At 39.1% G+C, this 12,852-nt stretch overlaps 1 pseudogene; it reads left to right on the top strand.

The window, feature by feature from the left end:
• Nucleotides 1–9,090: 9,090 nt before the first annotated feature.
• Nucleotides 9,091–12,652, top strand: LOC138170226 (spermidine synthase pseudogene; annotated as a pseudogene).
• The last annotated feature ends 200 nt before the right edge of the window (nucleotides 12,653–12,852 follow it).

The raw sequence follows: 12,852 nt of genomic DNA, 5'->3' as shown, positions 1-12,852 counted from the left end.
GGACCACTGAAGGGCATGCAGGGAATCTGAGAACTGGCCCCAAGTCAAGTGGAAAAGACCTCTCTGTGGGAACTAAGTAATGATGAAATTATAGTTTCCTAGTGACCTAGGGGTGGAGGGTCTGTATTTTCTATTGGATTAGTGATTAATGATACTTAGTAATTGATTGCTGAATAAGTGAAAGATTGAGTTAACTTAAGTGTGCCCCATGAGTGGAAGACTTTGACTATTGTACTTTGAAAACATTGTTTTTTGTTCTAAATATTGCGACCACTTTGGTGAAAGCTATATGGAAATTTTAATGATAAGCTGTTGTGAATACTATATTGTGATTTTCTGTGATAAGTTGTAATATTGTGAATGCTGTACCTTGATTTTCTGTGAATGTTTTGCTTTTATTTGTTATGAAATAGAGTGTTCACTATACTTTGTAATCAGAATCTTAAAAGCTGTTCACAGTAGCATTCTTCTCGAAAGCTGTTCGTTCATGGCATTACAATAGTCCACGCCTCTCGTCTCTGAGCTGACACCAGATTAAAATAGGATGATTTTATAATCTGATGACCTTTGTTATCCAGGTATTGGATGATGTGTTTTCCATCAATATAAACATTGCTCTTTTCACTATAACATGAAAGGCACCTTCATTTTTCCTCAGGTGGCCTCTGAGACCCAAGCCCTCTCGGGACAAAATGTAATTATTAAAATTACCTGAGTCTGCTTTCCTACTAGCTCATTGTTGTAGTTGCTGTTGAGTGAGAAGGCCAATCAAAATTGATATTACAGAATGCAGAGACTGAAAAGGAGAGACAAAAATACAATTTCTGCTGTGAGGGCATTTTACATTCTTTCATTCATTCTCAAGCATAGGCATATGTATTAACCTAACAAACTAATATATAATTATGTAGTCCTTGATTAATTTTTAATAGAGACTAATGGCCCTGGGTACAGATAAAATCTTCCCCTCTCTAATTTCCTCTCAAGGTAAAAACGCAGTCCAGTCGTGATATTTGTTTTATCCTATCTCTAATCTCAGTCCCCTTTAGTTTTTATGGACCATCACCAAATTGTGATGCTGAAGGCTATGTGTATCTGTCTATATGACACCAATGGAAGTCTAGAATGCCCAACAAATAGGCCATTTAATAAGGCATTGCATCAAACTAGAGGGGTGTACTGAATAGAAATCTGCCTCATGCATTTATGAAACAATGACAAAAGAGTTATTATGCTGTCAGAAGTTTGGCAACACAAATGCATGTCATCTAAAAAGAGAAGAGAATTTTGTTATATCACTTCATTTTAGGGAAACATTTGTCGTGTGACTTCATATGTAATTTTCTGTCTTAGTAATAAAATTGACTTGGACAAGCATGCCTAAGTGAGTTAACATGATTAATTATATTTCATAACATAGCCAAAGATTCATCCTCCTAGAAAACCTGTCAAGAACCAGGCCTAGAAGCACAGTTGAAACTAGTCCTTCCTTCCTTGGCTTCAATTATCATCTTGATAAAATTGACCCCGAGATCTAAACCTCAGCTCAAACTTCTCACCAGCGCCTGTATTTTCTGTCCTGTATTTTTACCTGCTAACCCCACAGCTCCAACTGGATGTCTTGCTGTCACCTCAAACTCCATGTGTCTAAAATTGAGCCAATTGTCTTTTTCCCCAAACCTGTCCCTCTGTTTAATTTGCCTATTTGTGTGAATGGTAAAAATATTCTCTCAGTCATCCAAGTTAAATTCCTCTGATTTTATCTTTGACTCTTCCTTCCCTCTCACTGTTTGTTGCTAATCAGTAGATGAGTCCTGGTGATTCTACCTCGGCAATATTTCTCACATCTTTCTACCTTCACTGGAAGTATCTCATGCAGGGCCTCATTACCTCCCTTCTTATCTACTGTCACAGAACTGCAACTACCCTTCCTAGCTTGACTCTCTCTGTAGTTCAATCATTCCTTCATTAAACATTTTATGGATGGTTTAAAAAACCCTCACTCTTTCTCATCACTGCCCACACCCCATAGAACCCTCCCTTGTAACAAAGAAGTGGAGACAAGTAAAACACATAGCCACATTGGGCAGCTTACTCTTCATTTGTACCTGTTCTCCACTATCCTTCTATTCTGTTTCATCACAAGGTAAGATTGGTTATTAAGTTGTTCTAAATTCTGTTGTATTTTAGTATTTTTTCCCTTACAATTATAAAACTCAAAGTGTATGTTGTTCTATCCATTTGACTTAAATTAGTCTGCATCAGTTTATTTATGTCTACTTCACGTTGAATGTGAAATTCAAAGAATCCAAAATTCACTTCTTATGCTATAATGTTTCATTCTTTTCATATGACACAATATGTTCAACTGTTCCACAACTATAGATATCCATTTTGCTTCCATTTTCTTTTCCTATCGCCATAGGGTGTTGTTATGGGAATTCTGCAATACATAGGAACTATCTATTACTGACTTCCTTTGAGCACATGAACAGTGGCGGTTTCTAATCTATTCTTCATGCTGTTGCCATAGTGATCTTCTTAATACACAAGGGGGGGTCCATATTTTGACTCTTATTTACCTTTCCATCTTATTTCATGCTACTGCCTTTCATGATGCCCAAATTAAAATGCATACGTTTACCCAATCTTGTTTGGCTTGGTTTTGCCTCCATGCATTTATATACACTAGTCACAGAATTACACAACATATAAATTGGAAAGGGCCTCAGAGAGAAAATTTATTCCCATCCACACCTGAGCTGTAATCCTCACTAAACTAGCCCTAAGAAATGAGTGATCATTCTCCATTTAAAAATGTCTAGTAAAGAAAAACCCAAACCTCTCAAGTTGTTCCATTCTACTTTGGGGCAACTTGAATGGTTTTTTCTTCATCAAGTCAAAATTAGCCTGTCAGCAATTTCTTCCTATTTTTGCTCAGTTCTTCCCTTTGGGGACACAAAGATCAAATTGAATCCCTTTTCCAACTGACAGTTTTTAAACACTTGACAACCTCTATCATGTCAACCCTAAGTCTTCTCTTTTTTAGGCCAAACATGTTCCCTCATTCAAACATGTGATATTATCACTAGTCCCTTTAACATCATTGTCACCCCATTCTTCTGTTTGTCTATGTCCTTCCTAAAATGTGATAGAAAAAAAAAAACTGGACACAATATTCCAAATGTGCTTGGACCAGTGTAAAATGCAATGTTACTATCAACTTCCTTGCTGTAGATACTACCCCATCTCTTAATTCTGCCTAAAGATGATATAACCTCTCATTGACTGTTATGCCTTATATTTACTCCCATTGTCAACTCATACAAAACACATAGGTTATTAAAAACAAAACAATACTTTTCACACATACAAAATATATTATTATCATTCCTTCAATGTCCCATATTTGTGTATCTGATTTTTTTCCCCTGACTAATTTTCTCTTAAAGTAAAGAAGACCTGTTTAAGACCTTACATTTGTTCACATTTAATGTCACCTTATTAGATCAGGTCCATCTTTCTAATCTCTTGAGGACATCTGGGATCATGATTGTCATTAAACCTATTAGTTATCAGATCTGGTCAGTCTGTCAGTCAACAAGCATTTAAATGCTAATGTGTGCTAGACATGCTACCCTCAAACTTGCTAAGCATGCTATCTATACTTTGAATGCAAATCATTGAGAAAAAGTAGTAACGTGAAGCTAAAGAAAAATCACTGGGCCACTCTAGTGGAGATAACCCCCTCCCCATTATATTAACATTGACTTATCAATGACTTCTTATTGAGTCTAATAACTCAACCATTCCCAAATCAACTGTACAATTGTCTAGTCTAAATCTCTCAGTCATGTTCACAAGGATAATTTGATAGACTGTGAAATGTGAAATCTGGGTACACTCTAGCTATGTGTTTCTCTTGATCACCAATTTAATAATAGTGTCGAAAGCAAAATAAGATCAGTCTGAAATTAATGAAGTCATGCTGTGTTTTTTAGTAATCTTTTCTTCTAAATGCAATTTATGTCTGTCTTTATTATATTTTTTTTTCCAAAGCAATTGGGGTTAAGTAACTTGCCCAAGGTTACACAGCCAGTTTTTTGGTGTGGGTGTTAAGTATCTGAGGCCAGAACTGATCCTGGGTCCTCTTGACTCCAGGTCCCGCACTCTTACTCACTGCACCACCTAGCTGCCCTTATTATTATTATTATTATTATTTTATTATTATTTAATTCTGCAATTCTATAGCTTAACAATTGAAGGTGAAGAAAGCATAGTAGATAGAGTTTTGGACTTGGAGTCAGGAGGACTTCTTGTTCAAATACTATTCTTTATTCTTACTATTGTCATCTACATGAGCAAGGGAAATTCATTTCGCCTCTCTGACCTTCAGGTGAGTTTATGGTTAACTTTGTAGGTCATCACATAGAGTATTATTTTATACATACATATATATCCCTAATATATTGAGGACTTTTATAAAATTTAGAAATATAGCCATCAAAGCTCTGTAATTTCTCCTCCTTTGAGATTCATTCAATCCTTATTTATCATCACCCAATTCAGATTATGGTGGTTATTGTCTACTGACATCCATGGCATTTTCTTCCCTTCCTCAACTAGATCAATGTATGCTTTCTCAGCTCCTGTCCTCATTTTAACAAATTTCAACATACAGATTGAAAAACTGTTATTTCCTATGACCTACTCCCCTATCCTACCCTTGCTACATATAATAATGTTTATACATTGATCTTGTCATCATCCACAAGTATTCCTCTTCATATTCATATTCTGAAATTCCTTTATATGATCACAATCTGTTATCATCCCATCCTTACTTCTTCCTTGTACCTTCTAACCTGTTTTTCTCTATCACTGTAACCTCTAGTCTCTCTACTCCTAGTTCCCCTACTGCTAGGCCACCCCTGCCCTGGCTATTCTCTTCTCCCTTCCCTTATTCTTTGGAGAACCTATTAAACTTTATTTTGTCCTCTTCTCTGGAGTCTCTTTCCTTCATTATCCTGTCAAACTTCAGCACTGGATTACTACCACCACTTACTGCCTTTGCTCCTACTCATGTGCTACTAAATGAAGGTAAAGAAAATAATAAAACTATTCTGATTGTGTCCACTACAAATTTATCTTACAAAATCTCAACTGGCCCTCACTGCAGCAAGGAATTCTTTTATGCCTTCCTAATCAATCCACTATGCCACTCATTATAGATGCTTTTCATTCCCCCTCAAACTCCCATGCCCCCATTCTGAGTCTCTCAGCTGAGTATCTTGCTTTATGTTTCACTGAAAAAAAAATCGAGGCCATTCACCAAACATTACTCTTTCTTCCCTTCTCCTCATCTCACATCAGATGTCTTTTAATTTGCTTTTTGGAGGGCAATTGGGGTTAAGTGTCTTGCCCAAGGTCACATGGCTAGTTTTTGTGTTAAGTGTCTGAGGCCAGATTTGAACTCAGGTCCCCCTGACTCCAGGGCCAGTGCTCTATTTACTGTGCCACTTAGCTGCCACCCGATCAGATGCCTTTTCTACTTATCTTTCACCTCTCTCTTAAAAGAAAAGGTAGCCATTTTCCTTGCCATGGCCAGCCCCTTACATGCATTGGTCTCATTCCATCCTGCTTCTTCCAGCAGATTACTCTCTCTATCATCCCCATTCTTTCACTTATTTGCAATCTCTCTTTGTCTACTGACTGTTTCCCTACTGCCTACAAATGTGCCCATGTGAATTGCTAATTAATGTATGGAATTATGAAATGGAGCAGGCAGGTCCAGTTCTTTGAGTACTTGCTGGGAAAGACCACAATGGCAATGGGGAGTAAGGCTGCATTCACACTTTAATAAGGCATAAAGATTATGGGGGCAAATTGTAGAGGAAGTAGTGAAAAATGGTGAAGAAGGGTACAGAAGCAGATGATGTGGGTAGCAGAGGAGGGCAGACAGTGTGGGGAAAAGAATAGGGAAGGGAAGAGGAACAGAAAATCACTCTCATAACCATAGATTATAGTTGGGAACACTCATCAGCATGTATCCAAATGGAGATGATAGAGTGTTGGGGGATCAGGAGTTTTGGGTTCTACCAAATTCATTTTTAGGGTTTTGGTGGGGACCAAACTAACTATTATCCATGCCACTTTGGTGTTACTTCATTAATATATACACATCATTTCAAATTATCAGCAACATTTGATATTCTGCTGGTCTACCATGAATGTCTAGAGCTTATCTAAGATTTACAAAGCAAAGGACCAAAAGGCCTGACATTTTGACCTAGACTGCTTCACTTGATTTAGCATATAGTCTCAGGATATGATTTTTGGCTAACATATGATACAGTTTGCAAATTACGCTTCTTTGGAACAGTCTGCATATGAGTCCTAGGTTCCCCTTTGCAATCTAACTTCCTGTTATTATTACTTCATCCTAGATAAAGCATATAAACTTATTATACTTACTAGAAGGAGAGATGGGTAGCCAGGGGGACCCAAACAAAATACAATTTTAATTCACCATGTCTCCCCAACCTCAAAAAACCCTTCCTCACTTGAGGTTTCGATCCCTACTAGCTATTGTCCTATATTTCTCCTCCATTGCATTGCTAAACTCTTTGAGAAGACCACCTACAATCAGTGCTTCCTCTTCCTTACCTCTTACTCCCCTTAATTCTCTTCAGTCTGGCTTCTGACCTCATCATTCAACTGAAACTGTTCTCTCCAAAGTTACCAATGACCTTTTTTTTTTTTTTAAAGCAATTGGGGTTAAGTACCTTGCTCAAGGTTACACGGCCAGTTATTTCTGGGTGTGGTGCTAAGTATCTGAGCTCGGATTTGATCCCCAGGTCATCCCGACACTAAAGCCGGTGCTCTTACTTGCTGTGCTACCTGGCTGCCCCCCAATGACCTTTTAATTGCTAAACATGATGGCATTTTCTTTATCCTCATATGTCTTGATTTCTCTGAAGTCTTTGACTTCACCTTCTTGTCCTTGATACTTTCTTCTCTATACATTTTTGTAACACTATTATCCCCTTTTTCCCCCCTCCTACTTGTCTGACCACTTCTCTTTCTGGTTTGTTGCCCCTTCATCCAGGGCTCACCTGCTAACCATGGGTGTCTCCTGAGTCTCTGTCTTGGATTCTCTTTTCCTTCAATAGTATTTAACTTGTTGAATTGTTGAAAAAACTTGTTGAATCATCATCTCCCCTGGGTTCAAATTATTATCTATCTCTATGTCCAGCCCTAACATCCCTTCTGACTTCCAGTCTCTCCCATCTCTAAGTGACAACTGGACATTTTAAATTGCATGTCTCATAGACATCTTACATTCAACATGTCCGAAATGCAATTGATCTGATGCCCCTCTCCAAACCCTTTCCTTTTCCCCTTATTACTATCAAGGTTATTACATCTTATGTCTCCCCAGAGACTTTACTTCATCACCTTGAAATAGGGTTGTCTTCATCTGTCTTGTCTCTCTAGTTGGAAACCAGAAGAGACTGAAGTGACTCAACACTTGAAGAATCTCAAAGAAAACTCAAATCTTGACAAGTTCTTTAAAGTGACTCACCCAAAAGAGTTCCTAAAAGGACTGGCCTGAAGAGAGACTGGAACTGAGAATTGAGGTGAAGTCAAGAACTCTTACCTTTTGCCAACTCTTGCACAGTGGGACTTTCATCATTGCCCACAAGGAGAGAGTCCCATGCCAGTGGGCGTTGGAACAGGAATTATATTTCAAAATTAAAAAAAAAAAACTATTGGTGATATAAGATAGTAGTTGGAGACTCTTGAGAATAAGAATGTTTTTATTAATTTCCTATTGAGAGTTGAGAAAGAGAGACTCTAACCTAGACTGGAGGTAGAGGCAGAGTAAAACTCTAGGTATAACTAGACTTTTTGCACATCTAGTCGTAAAATGACCCTATCATGTAAGGACTGAGCTCAGTGGTCATAAAAAGAGAGTATTCAAATTGAAGAAATTCTTAAAACTGATCTTTTAAGCTAGATCCTATGATAATGCTACATACCACTAGTAACACCTATATTATATACCGTGTTTCCCCGATAATAAAACCTATCCCGAAAATAAGTCCTCCCCTTACTGTGTAAGATTCCTCTAAAATAAGCCCTCCCCCGAAAATAAGCCCTATTGAGATTGCTACCGTAGTGAAGGTGATCCCCTGCGCTACACGCTCCCCCCCGTGAAACGCACTCCGTGCTCCGAGCTGCATCCAATCAGAGCTGCAGCAGTGAGCGCGTCATCCTGTTCTTCCCCAGTGATTTGCTTATTGAATAAAGGTACATTTTTTTGTTCACATTACCTGTTTATTAAAATTGCTGTCAATGTTCATTAAAATAAGCCCTCCCCTGAAAATAAGCCCTCTGGTGTTTTTCTGTCCAAAAAAATTAATAAGACAGTGTCTTATTATCGGGGAAACACAGTAGTTATTACAGCAAGATTTCCCCAAAGTAGTAATTTCTTATATACTAAGTATCTGGCATAGTCATAATTTGGTCATAGCTGGTTACTAAGTAAAGGAGTAAGAAAAATTATTAAGAAAAGGCTATATTCTCCAAAGAATCCTTTTAAATACTTCAGAGGTGGCAGTGAAATTATTGGTTCTTTAGTAAAGTAAGGAGACCTAAATTTGGAGGTGGCCCCTTTCATCACAATATTCTGGCAGATGAAAGGTTATCTAATGTTTCTGGTTAAAGTGTATTCTTATTTAATTATATAAAGAATAATTTATATCTGTATTTAAGACATTCTTGATAAAAAATGTAAAAAGGGAAGAGACAAACTTTTGCAAACTATGGCCTATGGCAGACCCCATCTACACCATCACACAGTGACTGAAGGATGCAGAGAATGCACTGTGTATATTATCTGTTGGCTTCAATAAAATAAGAAAGAAAAAAAAGATTTGCGAGAGCAACCTGTAGCCTTAAAGATTCTTCTCCTACTGGGTTTCTTTCATGCATATGTTAAAATCCTGAATGATTCTATGAAAAATTCAGCAAGAGAGAATTTTGATGATTAAGTATTATTTGGGCAGAGAAGTTGATGGCAAAGAGATGTCGACCATTTTCGAGATCATAAAACAGGTAGATGTGTACTCACCAAATATGTTCACCACTGTCATGTAGCATATTCGATGAAAAATGGTCCAGATGAAAAAGGGATTTGCTACATATAGTGAAGTTGTTTCTAGGGTCTGTTATACTGTCACTGCCACAATTCATTTCATAGACTCTTACTTGTGATCTATATGGCACCTTCTTTTTATGTGTATGCGTATGGTTCTGCTTTTGGAATTTTGTAATTTCAAGTGCTCTCCTCACTGTATAAATCAATATTGTCTCTTCTAGAAGATATATTAAAATACACAGATGTATATACATATATCTATATTACACATATACATTTATATCACATAATGTATGCATATGAGTATATACATATATAACTATATTATACATTATAATAAATAGGTATATCAATAAATAAGACCTTTATTCCTCTATTAGGATCTTCATATTTTAAAAGTTTATTCCTTCTCTACTATAGAAGATGAGTAAGCATTTCTTATGTAGAATCCCAAGGAAGTGGAGGGGAGAATGATGAACAGAAGGAAGATAAGCATTTCTATAACACCTCTGATTCTTCACTGGAGAAATTTACTCAAGGTCATTTTTTCTGGCATTTGCCAGCTAATTTAAAAGATTGAAGTCTGTGGGGCAATTGATACCATAATACTTGGAATGTATCCTGTATCTATAAAATGAGATATTTTTAAAACTCTTAGTGTAATACCTAGCACATTTTTGTTGTTCATTTTTCAGTTGTATCCATCCCTTTGTGACCTCATTTGGGGTTTTCTTGGAAAAGATAGTAGACTTTGCCATTTCCTTCTCCAACTTATTTTATAGGGTAAAACAGGGTAAGTGACTTTCCCAGGGTCACACTGCTATTAAGTGTCTGAGATTGGATTTGAACTCACAAAGTTGAGTCTTTCTGACTTTAGGCCCAGCAGTCTATCCACTGTACCACCTACCTACCCATCTAGCACATAATATTTGGTATATGAATGCTTATTTACTTTTTATCTCTCCTTTCTTCTTCTACCTCTAAAACCAGCTATGGAAGCCTCTGCATCTTTTCAAAATAATACTACTATACATAAAGTATCTATATGAGCTCAGATGACCTTATAGCATCTGCCATCCTCCTCCTCATCATAGCTGGCATTTATATAGTGCCAGGCATTGTGACAAGTACTTTACAAATATCTCATTTGATCCTCATAATAACTCAAGGAGGTAGGTGTTATTATTATCGTCATTTCACAGATCAGGAAACTGAGGCACACAGAGGTTAAATGATTTGCATATGCTCACATAGCTAGTAAGCGCCTGAGGCCTGAATTTAGGACTTTCTGACTACAGAGCCAGTATTCTATCCATGGCTCCACCTTGTGGCCGAGATAATATTCTCCACAATACACTTGTCAATAAACTTCAAGTAAATTAGAGAACATTCTTGCTTAATACTGTCCTTATCCTGAACAAGTTACTGTGCTCCAGGATCCCAAACCAGAGATCCCATAAAACACCAAGCTCTCTCCTAATCGTCATCCAGAACATGCTCAAAAGAAGGAAGCAATCAGAAATTAGGGTTCCCTTACTCCGCATTTAGACCATGTTTCCAACCATGTTTCACACTACTTCTTGGTCATATAAAATTTGCCATACCCTTATCCTCTGACTCCTGCGCTGGTGTCCCACTGTTCTACTGGCTCACTAGGTACAGTGTCCATGCCTTACTATTTCACTCCCTGTATTCTCATCAGCTGATCCCTTTTTTTTCTGCCTCTATTTCTTTTTTCACCCCATTTTTTACCCAATTTCTTCTTCTGGAACTATGCTCAGTCTGTCATTACTTCTGAAAAAAATGTGTCAATCTACTCTTCTATGGTTCTGCTCATCATATTCCTAACTTTCCATTCGAAAATATTCCTCTATGACTACTACTTCCCTATATGTATTGTCCCTCCCCATTAGAATATAAACTTCTTGAGGGTAGGGACTGTTTACTTCCATGTGTGTATTCCTAGCACTTGGCACATAGTCTGCCCTTAATACATATTTTTTCTTCATTCGTTCAATCAAAAGGGAAAGTTAGAAAGTCATCATTGCTGTATACATATCACTATACCAATTCTGATGCAGATTTGGAGGACTGCCCCATCCCACTCCTGTCTCTAGCCCTCTTAAGGCCTTGTCTAATCCTTTAATAAATCTTGTTTTAGATACATATATTTTGGCACAGGTGGTTTCCTCTTCCTAGCATAGATGTTGAGTCAACACATAAGCATTCATTTGGAGAGACCTAGAGATCTTTATTTCTCTTTGTACAAGACATTGTGCTAATTACATCCAGTCCCTGAACACTGCATGGCCTCCTGAATGTGACCGGTAATTTCTCAAGAGTTTGACCCAACTATTTGCATAGGAAAATTCGAAGTGGTCGAAAAACTCCTTCACCTTAGGCTATATAAATGCAGTGGGAAGGACAATCCATACAGCTGATTCACAAGTTCATATATCTCAGCTAAATGAACAATAAGCTGGACTTGGAATTGAATGGAAAGAACACAATTGTCTGGCTTGCCATTTGGAAACTGAACATTGGTGGGCAGGCTGGTGGGAGGGCAGACAAGGGGGAGGGGGGAGGGCTTATGGCCCTCGTTGTGCTGCTGCCGCCACGGCCTGTGCATTCCCCCTGCCCCGCCATAGAGCCCGGGACCCCCGTCATCTGTGAGGATTGGTTCCCGGAGACTTGAACCCTGTGGCTGGGTCACCAGCGCTCCCTCTACCTAGAGAGATCTTGGTCTTCCGCAGTGACCCCTATGGCAATGTCCTGGGGCTAGATGGAGTCCTCCGGTGCACAGAGGGATGAATTCTCATACGAGGAGATGATTGCCAACCTGCCCCTCTGCAGCCACCCCAGCCGACAAAAGGTGCTAATTATTAGTGGTGGGGAGGGCTGTGTCCTTCGGGAAGTGTTGAAGCATCCGTCCGTGGAGTCTGTGGGCCAGTATGAGATTGATGAGGACGTGATCCAGGTCTCCAAGAAATACTAAGCGGGCATGGCCTTGAGCCCCTCCAGAACGAAGCTGACCTTGCGCGTTAGAGATGGATTTGAATTCATGCAGCAGAACAAGGATGCCTTTGATGTCACCATCACTGACTCCTGGGACCCCGTGGGTCCTGCGGAGAGTTTGTTCAAAGAGTCTTAATACCAGCTGATGAAGACACCACTGAAAGATGGTCCTCTGCTGTCAGGGGGAGTGTCAATGGTTGCATCGGGACCTCACCAAGGAGATGCATCACTCCTGCAAATCTGTGTTCCCTCTTGTGTAATATGCCTATTGCACCAACCCCACCTAACCCAGCGGCCAGATAGGCTATATGCTCTGCAGCGAGACCCCGAACACTAACTTCCGGGAACCAGTGCAGCAGCTGACCCAGGAATAAGTAGAGAAAATGATCCTCAAATACTACACACAACTCGGACATCCCACGCGCGGCCTTCCTGCTACCAGAGTTTGCCTGCAAGGCCCTGAGCGATGTGTGAGGAAACTGCTATGCCCACCCTCAGCCTCTCTCAGGAACTTCAAGTCACAAGCACCCATTCCAGGATACCCCTCTTCCTGCTCTGAGGGTATCGACTGGCACTCGCCACCCCCTCCCTACTGAGGACCCGTCCCCAGCCATCCCGCACGTTGACCAAGTGTTACTGGACCCAGGACATGATCGAGGGGCTCCCGGTGCCAC

The sequence above is a fragment of the Petaurus breviceps genome, unplaced genomic scaffold (assembly GCF_028583685.1).
Source record: "Petaurus breviceps papuanus isolate PSGF00001 unplaced genomic scaffold, PetGlider_PUasm1.0 38, whole genome shotgun sequence".
Classification (NCBI taxonomy): domain Eukaryota; kingdom Metazoa; phylum Chordata; class Mammalia; order Diprotodontia; family Petauridae; genus Petaurus; species Petaurus breviceps.
Note: the sequence above shows the minus strand (reverse complement) of the source record. Positions and strands in the feature narration are given on the sequence as shown.